General features: G+C 38.5%; 1 protein-coding gene across 1 annotated transcript in view; it reads left to right on the top strand.

The window, feature by feature from the left end:
- The first annotated feature begins 8,630 nt into the window (after nucleotides 1-8,630).
- LOC139468014 (glutamate receptor ionotropic, NMDA 2A-like) overlaps nucleotides 8,631-15,140 on the top strand; it is a 200,111-nt gene continuing 193,601 nt past the window's right edge. The window contains exon 1 of the mRNA XM_071249667.1: nucleotides 8,631-8,688. The gene's annotated coding sequence lies outside the window, so the exon portion shown is untranslated. The remainder of the gene's footprint in view (nucleotides 8,689-15,140) is intronic.

Genomic DNA, 15,140 nt, shown 5'->3' with positions numbered 1-15,140 from the left:
ATGAATCATCTGATTAAAGCCAATGACATACTAGTATTTCATTTCGTGCCATCGTACACTGACGGCTTGGATTGTTGCTCATGATATAAGTCACTGGTTTTTCTGGTCGAGATCGTCACCATATAGGAGGCATACACCTGTGTGCAACGTTAAAGAAAAGCCAAAGAAAACATTACGATAACACCAGGTGGTTACGAAAAGTGCCAGAACTACAAGACCTGCTTCTTATGTAAGTGAGTGAGTGAGTGAGTGAGTGAGTGAGGTATCATTAATGAATGGTTATCGTTTCAAATTTGGGATTCGAACCCCCAGCCAACGGAATCTTCCCAACCATAGGACGTGCTACTTCAATGAGCTACCGTGCTGTAACAAGATACTTTTACATAATGAATGCAAATCATATGCATGATGAGGTACGGTTTGTACACAGAGTTTCCTAAGATGGTTCGCTTTTCTTCAACATTAAGCTCTCACGCCGTGATAGAACTGGAATACTGTTAAAAAAACGGCGCAAGATAGTTCATGAGTTAATGCTGGTACGTTTTAATGTGCTGCATGTATCACAGTTTGTAATGTCATTGGTCGGAAATATGAGTGAATAGATGCTAGTATTGGTACTATAAAGATACAATGTTCTCTGTCATCCAGAGGCTTCCTTTAATTTAAGCACATCCCAACAAAACAAGCATCCGAATGATGGACTAGCACCTGCACCTACGACTATACTTCAACTGTACTTGGTCGTCTTTGCAATAGTACATAGGAATAAGTCATTGTTACGATGATAAACACAGTGGCGTGGAAACAATCGGAATTGTTTGCTTCTTTATCAAATTATGCTTGAGAAGTGTCATTCATTTCCCTGTGGATTTCACACCAAAGTTGCCCCTTCAGAATACCTCTGTCATTGATTTATAATTCGTCCCTACTCAACGCAGGGTTTGAATTACGTGCAGTTTGACCCTTCCTCAAACACGTCGTTCACTACTGGCTGTTATTGCGCTCCCTGATCTGATTTATTGACAATAGCTTGTAGATTTGCAATGACGCCTTTACCCCGAGGCCACACAAGACTAAGTGGGTCCAGTGTTTAACTCCATGAATAGAAGGCGAACATTGGAATATTTGCCTGCAATGAGTTCGGCTCCCCAGACCCGCTGTGTTGGTTTTTGTACATACGAACTTCTCATTTAAACTTCCATTGTAACCAGATAAGCTTCAAGCTTATACAGTTTCGACATGGTTTGATTTATAGGGTTATTAATGAACTTCAACTTTAAACACGTTGTCTCTGAGAAGGATACACATTTGTCAAACACGTTGTCTTGGAGATGGATACTCAGTTGTGAAATACAGTTTAAATATTGTAGTGTATAGGGTTAGGTAAATACCTTGACGTTTTATCTCACAGATTCTATTTGAAAAGGGACTAAGGCCAACGATATCGTGCCCGGTGCCAATCTAAGTTTGAAGAAGTAATTGGAGTCATGGGTGGGAAATTGTCTCTGTGTAAAGTACTGTAGTGATAAAACACGGCTACATTGATAAAATCAGTACAATTTGACTTGGAAAAACAAAGTGTCAGGATTGATTTAAACATATATAACTGTTTATTGACCCGAGGAAGGTCCCCTTCAATAACACCAAAATGCTTGTGAGAAAATGTAAGTGCACAATTTAGGTATTTTCGGCAATTATTCATTATTAATTTATACAAATAACATGCATGTTCCTAACGAATATCCAGGGTTAGAATACGTGCCCAGCAATCTATGCGTGTGGTATGAGGCAACTTTGTGGATTGGGTGGTCTGGCTGGTGGCTTGGTTGAAGCATTGCGTGGGACGTCGCTCATAACATCAGCCACTGTTGACTTCACGGGCCGCCGTCAATCAGCCAAGATACCAACCAACCTACCAACCAAACTGACAAATACATCTACTAACATGACAAAATATGCATACGAATGAAATTATCATTTTCAACATGCCATCTCTGTCGGAGTATATACACAAAATGTCTTCTCTACCAACGGTTCTCTGACACGCCGCTATATGGCTGGAATACTGTTAAAAGCGGCGTTAAACCCAACTCACGCACTCACTCTCTGCCAACTGCCTTTCAAGTTTATGATTTCATCAGTGACCCGGGTCAACTATTGTGTTGTATTTGTAGACATCAATCAAACGCTGGGAAAGGTCATAAGGGGAAAACATAATCTCCCCATCAGTCATCCTAAGACAGTGGAGGTTCGTCAAAAACGGTGCACTGTCAGATTCACCTTAGACGTGATTATTCTTCTGTCAGGACCATACCCATGCTGTTGGGTTTCACCAAAGAGGTGAACTTCTGCGGCAACACATAGAGTTTCTCTCGATTTCAACTGCCAAGCAGTGATATGAGTGAACTGTTGTGGCGTTAATGACAACTCACTTACTAAGACAGAAGGTGGACAGATGAATGGGCCAATTGTGCTCCGTTATTGCGGTCATTGTTTCGTACAGCTGGAGGTTCGTTACTTCACTGAAAGAGTTTTTCTTGGGACACATTAATTAGTATCTATTATACTATCCTACGGTTTAAACACCCTGTTCAGTATTACTGTCCGCCATCTCAGCAAACGGAACATCATATTTCTGACCAAGAAGAAACATCAGTCCAAACCAGAATAATCTTCCTATTCAATCCTGCGTACCTGCCGACTGTTCAAATTCAACATCTGTACAAGAGCTAACTAAATACGACATTAAAACTATAAAAAAATCGTAAGATTTGGACCGAGGAGGCCAAAACACTCCAAATAATTTTGTATGATAGTCAGAGGTAATAGCTTTCAAATCCTTTCTCGCCCAAATTAGTGAAGCAAGTACGATGATTTATGACTCTCGCCTCCATTCTGGTTTTGTCCTTTCCCTTCACGGCGATCTGGAGCAGCGCAGAGAACCATGATAGCATTACACTTAAGAAGATTCCCATTTATCTGTAGAGGAAGATTTACATTTATGGTAATGTGATTACAGACGATTCATATTTTGCGTCAGCTAATATCAACCCATGTCTCCTCATGGATATTTACTTAATGGATCTGGATGAATGGAACGTCTTAGTGTCCAAGGTTTTCTTTGCGGCGGTTTACAATTGGTAGCAGAGCTGATTACCCAGGCCTTTGGATTATGCCACAACAAGTGTTTGGATATTGCTAATATAATAGACATAGAGTTTAAATATGTTGCATGTGATTGGAATCAGGTGTAAATATGCTTGTTGTTATCACGGGTTTGCTTAGATGGCTGGATAATATTGTCTTACGTTAAAAATTTGACAGCTAGATAGCTATATTACCGGTATCACATTGCAATGAAATTGTTGCTATACTGTGTAGTGGACATACAATTAAGTCAAATCTATAAATGAGACTAATGTATTTACAATGTAAAGCTTTAGTGTATTATATCATTTAAGACTAGGCTTTGTAACCACATTGGGATGGTAATTCAGAGTAGTTATCTGTAGCAGAGAGGAATTAGACTTTTTTGAGAAACATAGATCTGCTTAAAGAGGTGTTTGTTAAGATATTTAAGACTCTTTTCTGTTTATAGAAGATGGTTGGAGTGAGTTCCAATTTATACGATCATTATACTGTCGGGTAACTTCAAGACTATTGTATTGACATAAGAAACTGGTTATGTGCAGGGCATGGCATTAATCTGGACGAATCAAGTGAAATCAGCGCGGGGTTGAGATGTTTTTAATGGTGTTGAAGTTTCTAAGTTTGTCTTTGAATTGATAAAACGTTTCAGACGTCTAAAACAGAGAAACAAACGAGCCAAATGCGGCTCATCCTAAAGATCAAACGTTCACGGATATAATCTGATTATAACGATCTCTCGATCGATTTACTCATTATCTGCTTAAAAATGAATAATTTCATTAAGGAAATGACCAAACTGGTATGTCCGTCGATCTACTGATGTAGAATCTTTCAGAAATTGTTTTGAGTATTAAAAACCTAAGATTGTGAGGCAATTCAACATAAGGTTTTAAATGATAACATAGTGGTTTGTAACATAGTTTGGATATATGTTTGAGTGAGAGCTGAATGTCTGCAATTTGATTGATGAAAGAACTATTCTTAAACACTGACGACTTCCAGACGTATTTTTAGCTGCTAAGAATTGTCAATTCCAGACTGATTGGAAGGTGACTGTGTCTTTGGTTAAAATAGGTCCACACCGTGTAGACCATTCAACAAAGATGGATCGTTTCAACAGGGCGTGTGTGACCATTAACTACGCGAATATCTGGTGTCACCATAGCATCGTAATGACTTGTACAGGATGGTAAATGTTCATGTTGTCTCAAGTTCATTTTGGAGTGACTGATTGTGTAACGTAAGTGAGTGTAACGCCGATTTGAACAGTGTTTACGTTACATCTGAGGGTGTCAGTTTGATGTGCGAGAAAAACCCAAAGTGATGCAGGCCATAAACCACTTAGGTGAAATCCTCGAGCACGGGTATGGTGCTGACAAACCTGGAAACATAGCACGGGTATGTTGCTGACAAACCTCGAAACATGATCAGGGCCAACCGTAATTCGAAACCACGACCATAGCTTTCTGGCACAAGACGCAGCGGTCGAAATGGTGCGGCCGAATGCAAGTCTGAATACGCCAATGAAGTTCTGTGCAACCTAACGCGAAAGATGCCTTCAGAAATGAAGTAATTTTGATACTTAAAGCTTAATAACTAAGCCCTCTTGTTCACGGGTTAAACTTTCCATATAGTGTTCATACCGACAAGCTCCCTTCACTCCATCAACGTGGATTACCTTGAAATGTAAATTAAGACATACATTTATGTAAAACGTTTGTAAATCAAGACAAAATTATAATTATATATTTTTAAACATGTGCATGTCAAGGTATAAGACGTAAATATGACATATTTACAACGATTGCTTATGCTTGTAAAGACGATATGGTCGAAATAGATTTACAAAAAAGTAATTTAAGGTAAAAAAGTCTCTTGATATTTCTTCTTGTGTATAAATGAGAAATTGAGGAACTTGTGAGCCCCAGAGACCGTTTCTGAGCAGAAGGAACTGTCGGAAACCTTTGTTTATCCGGGCGACATGAGTTGAAAGTTGAAACTTCTTATTTGAATGTTGGAACGACTTTATTCGTTTATACTACACAACGTGTAGGCGCGACACATTCGCACTAAAATGATTGCATATCACTAGTTCTTTGATACGTAATTCAATCCTTTTGAAAGATGACATAATTTACGAATTAAAACTGCATTTTTGTGACATATTGATCGAACCACATCGATGGCTTCTTTGAAGATAATTTCTTCCATCTAACCATTGATCAAAATAATTTATCGGACCATATAAATTGATCCTCATTCGTGTTTTGATTGCAAAAAAATGTTATCTTTAGTAAAAGAACCCCGACTGTCTACCACACTGCCTAACACAGAAGTGGATAAATCAATAGCATGCATGTTGAAGATTTACAAGCAAATGGCCTCATCATTATTCTTCGAATGTAAGGAATGGCGCTGAATGAGATTGGAAATCAAGTGGGTGCGAAGCGAACATTAGTTCGCTTGTGATATTTACAAGTTAACTAAATGCAGATCTGTATCGGAACAATCAGGGCTTAATGCTTTTTGTATCTATGTTGACCTATCTACATGCCTACATTACACAGCATTGATGTCAACTGCGATAACAGTGCCATCAACAACATTGGTTTTTATTAAGATGCATGAACGCTGTAATCTTCGCTGTTTGATGAGAAATCGATAATATGTGTGAGAATGTACTGATAATTTCTTCTGATCAAACATTTGGTCAAAACAGGACACTTTGTGGACAACTTGGGCATAAATTCGATTAGTCGTGGCAAGCTTCGGTTATTGTTACAGAGAATGTAACAAGCCCGAATTGAATAATTGGCATTTTGCAATATGTTCGTGATAACATAATTCTCATTTGTTGCAGGAATAGCAATGTCTGAACATAAGAAAATAAAGAAATCTGACATCATTTAACTTTCAAATCAGTTAAATTAATAATACAACTTATATATACCATGTAATATTTCAATACATTAATATGAAATTGTAATTAAATGTTATATTTACTCGGAAATTCTGGTGGACCATCGATAAGTCCGAGTTTTATCCAACAGGCGCGTCAGCTTATTCTGCCTGTGGCCCACTGTCTAGTAGTAAACGTGTGATTGTTGTCAAAGAGTAAACGCTTACGACCTGCATCACATTTGTTTTACTTCCTACATTAGGTCACGCATTCGCTCGCTCATTTAGTATCCTTGGTTTAAAGGAAGTCATCGAGTGATAACCAAAGGCTGGATGGCCTAAAGAAGCACGTGACGTAACATGTTACAGAGGATTGCCCTTTCTGTACACGGTACCAGCGTTAGGTTGTTTAATCAGCGTTACGGCATCCATTGTGATTGACATGTGCCCATGTTGTTTCAGGTGATCCATTGACTTGCCTTTGCATGTGTTTATGATGGTGCTATCGGTAGGGCAGGATCACCTTTTGTGAACACCTGGCATCATCACTATGTGATAGTGATTCATAAACACGGGCTTTTGATAATGTCAGAATCGTAAATCGGCTCTGCTTTTAGTAGCGATTTCGTATGATTATGGAAATTGTTTTTGCCGCTTTGTATTTATACCTACCAGTTGTGCTGATGTAGTGAAAACCCAGGGAACTTTCAAAAGCAAAGATTAAGTGTGGTCGGATATTTGAAAACGCGATGAAATGTTTCGGCTTGTCCTGACAGAGGCGCGATGTCCAATCTTTGGGGCAGACAGGCTAAAAGAAAACTGTTCACATCTGTATATTCATCGCACTGCACTGAGAGTTCGAAAAGTATGATTTCATTCCTTAAGAACCAATATCTGACACAGAAACATCCTTGGCCGTCAGTTTCGTTTAATACGTACCATTTATTATTCACACCCGATTTACATCAAAGAAACCATCGGTAACCAACTATCATTATGTTTGTTCCACCCATCTTGATACATGCATACATGTATATCTATTGTTACAGAGGCAGTCTTCCCGCATCTCATTCACAGTTTGAACAAAACTGGGCAAGGGAATTAAAACACTTTGCTTAAGACAACTCTCCATGCTCTATATTAAACCCGTCGTATGTAAAGGCCTTGCTTAAAATACAAAAGGTAAATATTGTAATATTGTTTTCGTTCAGATTCAGAGCATGCGAACAACGAGAATTAAACGCCTCCTTGAAAAGTCAAACGATAGGCTGTTCACAGGGTAGTTTACATATAAAAGTTAAACAGTCCAATATACACATTGATATACCATGTTTACCTAAGTCAGTGATTTAGTGAACAAGCATGAAGTTAATACAGTTATAAACGTGATTTACAAAAACTCCTATAATAGTAATAGTGCATGATACAAGGACGAAGAGTGAATTACACCCTGAACTGGAGACACGGGTTCACTTCATTTCATCAGTCAATCAACAAGTTCAATGTACAAATGTATATCAAAGCACATATTACCTCGGCCCTCATTTAGCATAGTCATCAAAGTTGGACTATTATGTATTTATGCAGGCTATGATTACTTAAATCTGCTCTTATTATTTGTATTCGCGGGAAAAATATTCATGAACTATTTCAGCAGAGCCCTGTTCAATACATTCATGTGGGACAAATGGCCGAATTTGAAAGGCAAATATGCTTCACATGCAGCAAGCGAGACTCGGCGAGTAATATAGCTGCACATTGTATCAATAATGCCCAGTGCATTTATCACATGTATTGTATTTGGGAAATAAATGGCCATCCAAGCCATTGTTAAGGTATTATTGTGCTCCGTCCTCCCTTCCCGGAATGCCAATATGCGTCTCTGTTCGTTGGGCATCTTTCAGACACAGCACCTCAACAAGAACTGGTTTACAGTTGCTTATTGTTGTCTGGGATTTGTCTGTGGCTTGGATATACACTTCATAACTTTTGTTGGGAGTCATAGCAACGTATACCACAAAGTTTAGGACTAGTTACATTAGTAGTGAGATAAATGCTATTGCCAGAGTTCAGAAAAGGTCTTAGTTAGGCCCAGGGGAGCAAGCCTAGTCAGTCAACCAACAAGTTAGTCAAACGGCTTCCAAGCTCCACATTTAGCACTCTCTTCAGAAGCGCCAGATATACTCTGTGGATGTAATTTAGAAATTCATCCATTGCTAAAAAGCAGTCCCACATATCATTGAACGAGCTTTGGGTATAGAATAATCCAATTTCCTTCACTTTCTGTATGTGTGGAGCGGCACAGAGGCATGGAGGACGAGAGAAGCCAGTGATGGCCCAATCCCTCGCCTCGCACAATCATTGACACTGGCGCTAGTTAAGCGATCGGGCTTCGACGTCTTGTTGTATTGAACGGTGCCGTCAGTGGCCCTTCTATAGCCGCAGTTAGTTACAGCTTCTTCAGACTGAGAAAACGACTCAAGAGAGTGTGTAGAAAATACCAGACTTTCCGAGACTTGTGGTTCTGTTTTTTAAGTGTGGATTCCTTGCTTAAAGAACTCAGGTGTGCTTCTTCCCGTGATCTTAAGCGGTTGACAACGAGCGGGAGGTCAATAACTGACATTAGCGAGACGCCGAAGGGTAAGCAACAACTTGTCATTCTAATGTAATACTTACAGCACTTTCGTTTGGAAAGAAATCAAAGCTTGTTTTATTGGGCATATGTAAAGCTTTGATTTTACACCAGTTGTTGAACCTTGTACAGTATTATCCCGACATTTGATGGAGCCTATTTCTCAAGTGGCTTGGTACTGTTCAAGTTGGGCGGAACCCTTGTAGTCCCTGCATTGCATTAATACTTGGCACTGAATACTCTGAATACAATGAATAATCCTATTAAACGCCGCCATCAAATGTTGAGATGAATGTTTTCTCGATTAATATTCATGTCGTTTTGCCTTAAACCATATAACCTACATTTGACATATTAGAGGTTGTTTGTACTTAATAGAGCTACAAATGTATTAGACATTAGGCTTACTACTACTTGTATGAAGCACACGAAGGAAAATGCATATTTTTCCTCTTCAGGTTGCGCCACGTTAAAACCCAAGGGCCTTGTGAACTGTAATAGAGTTCTCATAGGATCCCCCTTTCAAATAACCTTTACAAAGCAATTAAAGCCACAATGATGAAGTGTTTGTTTTCAGGATAGCGTATGGGTATCATCAACCTCCAAGAACAGGAACTACCTTTATGCAAATTGTTGCCTCTATGTACTCAGTCGATTGTGCTGATTAATGTGTCTATTCTAGAAGGTTTGTTTGAATTGCTTATTCAATACTCACACGTACTCATTATGAGCGAGTCAAAACTGCTGATAGTATGCCCTTCTTTGAGAAATTGATGGTCACCAAATACAATTCCAATGTTTATATAATATATATGTATATATATTTGATTAATGCTTCCATTTGTTCTTCCAATATTTCTATCTGGTTCTGTTATATGCGAGTGGATTTATGATGTAGAGTCTGAAACCACGTTAACTTGTAGCCTTCGAGTTATCCATGGTTCTATATATTTGATTAATGTTTAAGTTTGCTCTTCAAGTATATCTAACTGGTTCATTTATATGTGACTTGTTTACTTATGTCCTTTGAAGCCACCTTAACGTGTAGCTTTTGCGTTATCCATGGTTCGAGAAACAGATGATTCTGTTATAAACCATGTATGGCTGTAATTAAGGACAAGACTACTTCGGTGTATATGTAGTTTGTTAAACAGAGCTGGTCCGTAAGCCGATAACTGAAATAGCCGCTGACATGGCTCAACCAGCTCACACGTCCTGAGCTAAACGCATCTGCTGCGCTGTTTCATTGTACGGTTTTGAAGGTTCGTTTTAAGCTTTGTCTAAACCGCAAGGACGAAGGAAATGGGTTTTGCACTGATACAGCGGTTACGCCCACACTTGTTAATTATAATTTATAGTGCTGTTTTATACTCTGGTGGAGTCTGGAACCATGCGACATGTTGTCACAACATTATCAACCATATTCGAAGAGTTGCCACAGAATCAATAGACACTGTCCGTGTACCATCAGGGATGAATAGAATATGTCCATAGGGAAGATCGTGACACATGCGCCATCACTTCTTCCTTGAAGATGATTTCTTGATGCCAAAATATCCTTGACCCACAAGAATGATGGTAAGCTCTGGACCCTCGTATGACATAGGACTGAAATTACGATTTATCGTGCTGTCCTTAGAAACTGAGGCTAAATGCTTGGCTTTCCTTGATTTGCACAAACCAAATAGTTCCTTGATACGCGGGGATGAGTTCGTCTACGTGTCCATATCCTTGAGGTTTACTAAAATGTGTACTGCATTTGTATTGCAGGCATGCTTGTGATCAGTGTCCATGTATATTACACGTTACTAATGAATGTTGCTCTGTTGTGACATGGATATATTTGTCAGACGAAAAGGTGATAATAATCGTATAGATGAGATGATTTAGGGTTTAACGTCGGGTCCACGATTGCACTTTTAGCTACGTGCATGGACGTCTGTGTGGCTGCTAAAATTTGTCCAGACTAATGCCGATTTGAAAGTGCTTGCCCACTAATATACCATGCCGAAGTTTAACATGAATACCCTCTCAGACACAGTAAACTGATTCTGACTCGGACAATCCTTGTTTTAGCCCCTTAATGCCGGGCGCCAGACAGGGTAACAACAAGTACCATCTTTTAACGTCTTTTGCTATAACCCATGATCTTCGGCTCCCAGGGCGGACGCTCTACCACGAGACCACGGAGGCGGTCCCTAATCTTATAAAGGTCATCAGTGGTATTTGAGATTTGGATTCCATAGCAACTTGCAGTAAGCTTAAATGTTCGATTGTGATATGTTTAATGACACTTCATGTTTTACTCGTAACGTATGTGTGATCAAAGGTGTCATCCATGTTTTTATTTAATGATTGCATTTGAATAGTAAATATTGTATTTCCTCGTGGGAGCCAGTAAGAATTGTCCCAAACATACAAGTCTTATGTCAACAGATGTTCAGAGTGAGATAGGATTAATCCTTGTCCCAGTTTGCAGGTCTTATGTCAACAGATGTTCAGAGTGAGATAGGGTTAATCAATGTTCCAACATGCAGGTCTTATGTCAACAGATGTTCAGAGTGAGATAGGATTAATCATTGTCCCAGTTTGCTGGTCTTATGTCAACAGATGTTCAGAGTGAGATAGGGTTAATCAATGTTCCAACATGCAGGTCTTATGTCAACAGATGTTCAATGTGATATAGGGTTAATCATTGTCCCAGTTTGCAGGTCTTATGTCAACAGACGTTCAGTGTGAGATAGGGATAATCACTGTCCCAACATGCAGGTCTTTGTTTCAACATATCATCACTGTGTGATAGGTTTAATCACTATCACAACGTACAAGGTCAGTCACGAATTCATGTGCCTAAACAATCAACAACTGGTCATGATCATGAATCAGAAAAATCTTAAGATTCATGCAACAGGCTCTTCCTAATTCATAGCAGGAGACAACATTCTGACCGGCTTTCAGCCTTTGAGAGGATGATCTAACTGAATATTTGAGCCAGCAATGGACGACCGTGTCTGGAGCTCTTATTCACAAAGATGCGTGCATGATTACTATTAGTTTAGCTGAACACCGGCTGATTAACGAGGTGAAGAACGATTTCATGCTTCCAGTGGCAATTAGTAAATGTTCTCTTACTTCAGATTTTGGATACAGACATGGACAAGATGCGTCCCTGCAAGGTAGTGGAAGACAAAGTAGTGGACTGTTTGTGTGACAAATACATTCAAAGCTCTGTAAACCAAGTCGTTTGCTTGGCTTCCTATTAGAGTCTGATAGTGCCTCGCCACTACTGGACCAGTATCTTGAAGAGTGTCTATTTCACACTCACTATATATAACATATCTTGGTGTACGTTACACATATGGATGTCTATAGAAAGACAAGTCAAACAATGCGGCTATAGATACATCAATGGCGCCGTTGAGAACACCTGAAGTGTAGGTTTTTAATTTATTTATCGCTTCCGCTTTGTCTAAGCTTCATTTCTTTCTTGTGGTGAAAGATAACAATATGAACTCACTAAGACCGAGACAATCGTATGAAGGGACACTTTATTCCAAAAGTCAAATGTCTTCGAAGTTCTTTTCCAAAAATCTAACAAAATTACTGTTGCACACGTATTTTAGTTCCTCCTGATTCTAAAAAGGCACAATACCATAAACAGAAAAAATAAAAAAAATATCATAGAAGGGTCCATAAATATAATTATAGTTATAATATTGTTTTGACACATTTTACCATGGATCATTGGCAAATCGGAACCATTTATGCTGCAATGAGTTCCACGATTAACTTCCAGTAATTTAGTAATATGCTTTACGAACTTACAACTAGAACTAAAACCATCACAACCACAAAAGAGTGTAAGAAGAAGGTTATGTTCATCATATTAATCACTTAATAATTCATAACTCATTTCAAAAGCGTCATTGCATGAATACTGCAATAGTAGTTCTTTATACCAATCATTACATCTCACAAAGATCGTGTCAGGAGTGCCAACATTTTCAACAAAAGAACCTTAGAAACGCCATGTAAAGAAATTTAAAGATTGGATTGAGATAGCTATTCTCCTTGAAAGCTGACAATATATTTGAAAAAAAATGTAAAACTAATTTTCATGTGAAGCGCAGTTTGAAGGTCACGTTTCAAATTTCCTGACGAATATATTTTTTTCTACATTATGCAAAGACGTCATGACTTCCCAATCCGTGTATTCTTATACCAACATCATCCTTTGGTAGAGCGGTATCTCGAAAAAGTCTTTGAAACATAAATTCTCTCCTGTTTTTTCACCAAGATCAGCAATAAAGTCCGTGTAGACCAAGTGACATTTCTTTCACCATATCCATTCTGTAGTCGGTGGGTTCTCTGGGGTGTAATCAGTTTTCAATCTCAAAATGTGAGAAAAAAACGCCGAATCAATTCATAACTATTTAACGTTTGTTAGCTGGTCGGTCGCCGTGAAACTAGGAGGTGCTGTGATCCTTCTTTTCGCAGAGAAAGTCATCGCCTCAGGATATCGACATTTTCATGCTAGCTTTATCCTCCTCGTAAATTTAAATAAGGTTAGCATTAATGCTTGTCATTTAGGCAAAGCGATTTTTGTGCCAATTCATCAAAAAACAGCATAGTGAAGAGTGCGCGAATGAACAATTACTTACAATATAAATCATTTTGAACTGGCCATAACGTTACAAAGAGGCGCATGTATACGAATTCAAATTTGTTTTCAACCTAGGTATGCTGAATTTTTACGAATTTCAAAATAAAGTATTATGCAAATGTTGAGAGGTTTCGTTTGATCCATTAATTGAACCCGTGTACTGAGCCGTGATAAGAGGCTATTATCGGATTCTCTGATAAGAAAGAGTGCCAATTTGCAGAGATTGTTTCTGTCTCAATAGACTTGATTTGCACTCATTTCAGCCGAGAACATTCTCTGTAAATACAAAGTTTAAGGACTGTACATCATTTATAACGATTGAGAGCGATAAAAGTGTATCCGAAATGACCTAACGAAATTACTCCATAAATGATGCTAAAATGTTATTTTCACACATACCTCGAGAGCACAATAGGTCCTGTTTTTTTAACATACATCCCTGGAAGAGTATAATTACTTATACTATACCTGGCCTGTTGGGATAGGTACCTTGGTCAGCCTACATCCTGTTTGTTCTGAGAATGTACAAAAACGCGGATCGGGTGGTCAATCATTATGACTCGGTTGTTTGCATGTCACCGTACCCTAAAGGCGTGGATTTTGTGGACCCGGACGCTAGAATATTGTTCAATGCAGCGTTAAAGAACATTAACTCACTCATACAATGAACTCATGCTTCAGAGCTTTGAAAACAAACATAGTATGCCCCAAAAAGATTTTTTTCCTTTGTAAAAAACTTAGGATCAAAATGAAAAAAACATATATATGGTGTTGCAGCTGTAGATGATAAAATATCTTTGCAAAATCCCAAAAGCGGTGTCTTGAACGGAATTGTGTCGATCAATTCCTTTCAGCTGTGTATAAGGTTAACTGCTTGCTTGGCATTCTAGAAGTTGGTGAGTGAGTAAGAAATCGTACAACTTTATGGATAACAACTTCTGGTTTATTGCATATGTGCTGTTTGAAGTTGTTATCCATCAAGGTGTACGTTTTCTTACTTGTGTATACATGTTGATCATCATGCTTTGACGAGGTCTACGTACCACATTTACCAGGTCAGTGTTGCGATGCATCGTGGTGCCACTATTTACATGACTGCACACCGGAGAAAGAAAAAATACCATATGCATTTATTCGTTACAGCATCCCATGAAGCATTTACAAGTCAGATGTATTTAGATAGATGTGGAAGGGGGTATTTCTTCTACAAGAGTCATGATCTAGTGCCCATCACAGTCTTTATTGGCTTGCGCTTTCAACTCGTACCACGTTTGAGTCTCATCAGGCCATAACTGAATATGCCATGTCCGGACAATTCCGAAAATGTGGCACTGGAAGAAAAAGAACCTCTCTTTCCAAGTATAGTATGAACATGGCAAAAACGATTGTAAACCCATGGTGAAACGTGTACAGCAGTTCGATTGGTTGAAAACACATTTGGTTAAATCACAGCATGGTTTACGTTTTCCTGAAATGGCTTAGTGATTTCCAGATTTTGTTTACGTGTTTCACCCTTAATAGAACAAAATACGCTATTAAACATTTTGACAATTTTGTGGGAATGTTTCCGGAAGGTTTACAAATAACAAAATTCTGTGTTTTCATGATGTGTAAATCGTTTAGATTCATTACTGTGTATGCATACTTTCTTGATCCCATTGCATCATGTCCCAGTTATGACAAAAAAGATGGCATTTTGTATTAATATAGTACTCATCGTTCATGTTAATTGCTTTTGAGGATATTTATCATATTTATGGTTTTATTGTCTTAACTTAGCGGGTTTAGTTATCATGG

Source organism: Haliotis cracherodii, unplaced genomic scaffold (assembly GCF_022045235.1).
Source record: "Haliotis cracherodii isolate W230 unplaced genomic scaffold, xgHalCrac1.p SCAF_2, whole genome shotgun sequence".
Lineage (NCBI taxonomy): Eukaryota > Metazoa > Mollusca > Gastropoda > Lepetellida > Haliotidae > Haliotis > Haliotis cracherodii.
The sequence above is the reverse complement of the archived record's forward strand: the minus strand, read 5'-3'. Positions and strand labels throughout refer to the sequence as shown.